The following is a 2,300-nucleotide window of genomic DNA, read 5'->3' on the forward strand; positions in this document are numbered from 1 at the left end:
GACGCACTTCGTGTACAAACTGGACAAACTCTTTCGGAGTATCAGGGTTTCGGACGAGAACTCATCTGTTACACGGGCACTTCAATGTTTTTTAAACTTATTTAAACTCCGGACTTCTTTTGTATTCAGTATGCAGCATTCAAAGCAACGTCATCAATTTCCAACAGGTTCTGACATCATTTGTTGTTTTTCGGTCATTTACCTAATTGTTTAGAGAGCTAAATGACCGTGAAATTGAAAATCACTACAAAATGACTTCTGAAAATGTTGAAACTTGGCATGGTATCATCATTTCACCTGCATAGCATGTGCGAAAGAGTAGAGAGGGTCACGGCAAAAACTGGACGCACTTCGTGTACAAACTGGACAAACTCTTTCGGAGTATCAGGGTTTCGGATGAGAACTCATCTGTTACATGGGCACTTCAATGTTTTTTAAACTTATTTGAACTCCGGACTTCTTTTGTGTTCAGTATGCAGCATTCAAAGCGACGTCATCAATTTCCAACATGTTCTGACATCATTTGTTGTTTTTCAGTCATTTACCTAATTGTTTAGAGAGCTAAATGACCGTGAAATTGAAAATCACTACAAAATGAATTCTGAAAGTGTTGAAACTTGGCATGGTATCATCATTTCACCCGCATAGCATGTGCGAAAGAGTAGAGAGGGTCACGGCAAAAACTGGACGCACTTCGTGTACAAACTGGACAAACTCTTTCGGAGTATCAAGGTTTCGGACGAGAACTCATCTGTTACACGGGCATTTCAATGTTTTTTAAACTTATTTGAACTCCGGACTTCGTTTGTGTTCAGTATGCAGCATTCAAAGCGACGTCATCAATTCCAACATGTTCTGACATCATTTGTTGTTTTTCGGTCATTTACCTAATTGTTTAGAGAGCTAAATGACCGTGAAATTGAAAATCACTACAAAATGACTTCTCAAAATGTTGAAACTTGGCATGGTATCATCATTTCACCCGCATAGCATGTGCGAAAGAGTAGAGAGGGTCACGGCAAAAACTGGACGCACTTCGTGTACAAACTGGACAAACTCTTTCGGAGTATCAGGGTTTCGGACGAGAACTCATCTGTTACACGGGCACTTCAATGTTATTTAAACTTATTTGAACTCCGGACTTCTTTTGTGTTTAGTATGCAGTATTCAAAGCGACGTCATCAATTTCCAATATGTTCTGATATCATTTGTTGTTTTTCGGTCATTTACCTAATTGTTTAGAGAGCTAAATGACCGTGAAATTGAAAATCACTACAAAATGACTTCTGAAAATGTTGAAACTTGGCATGGTATCAACATTTCACCCACATAGCATGTGCGAAAGAGTAGAGAGGGTCACGGAAAAATTGGACGCACTTCGTGTACAAACTGGAAATAGAAGAAAAGAAATAATGCAGAAAAGAAAAAAACTATACAAAAAAATTACTCAAAAATAAATAGAAGAAAATAAATAATGCAGAAAAGAAAAACTATATAAAAAATTACTTAAAAATAAATAGAAGAAAATAAACAATGCAGAAAAGAAAAAAACTATACAAAAAAATTACTCAAAAATAAATAGAAGAAAATAAATAATGCAGAAAAGAAAAAAACTATATAAAAAATTACTCAAAAATAAATAGAAAAAATAAATAATGCAAAAAAGAAAAAACTATATAAAAATTTGTTGGCGCGTTGCCAAGTGGGCCTGCCAGACCTAGGGTGTGCAAATGCAGGCCCAGAAGGGCCAGCAGACTCACAGGGCAGCGCGCCCTAATTAGGCCCAGAAGCCTGCTATATAGAGAAGCTTGAAGGAGCAGCCGCGGCTGGGTTTATAAATCGGTGCGGCTGCCCTTCGCTCGGCGAGGTGGGACTAAACATTTGTGCACCGCTGGTGGCAGCGCACAACCATTAGTACCGATTGGTGGCTCCAACCGGTGCACGAACCGGTACTAAAGGGGTCGTTTCCCACCCCTTGGCCTGGCGAAAATTGGCCTTTAGTACCGGTTGGTGGCTTCAACCGGTACTAAAGACCCCTCCTATATATATGGCACTTACAAAAAAATCAGTTTCATCGACCACCAGTACTTCTTTTCGATCCAACTTCTTCCCCGCGCCCGTCGCCCATCGCGCGCCGCCCTCGCCGCCCCCGCCGCCCGTTGTCGCCGTCACCACCGTCGCCCACGCCACCCGTCGTCGCCGTCACCGCCGTCACCCCCGCCACCCGTCGTCGCCGTCACCGCCGTCGCCCCTGCGCGCCGCGCCCGTCGCGCCGCCGCCTCTCGCCCCCGCCGCGCGCC

The sequence above is a fragment of the Triticum dicoccoides genome, chromosome 6A (genome assembly GCF_002162155.2).
Source record: "Triticum dicoccoides isolate Atlit2015 ecotype Zavitan chromosome 6A, WEW_v2.0, whole genome shotgun sequence".
Lineage (NCBI taxonomy): Eukaryota > Viridiplantae > Streptophyta > Magnoliopsida > Poales > Poaceae > Triticum > Triticum dicoccoides.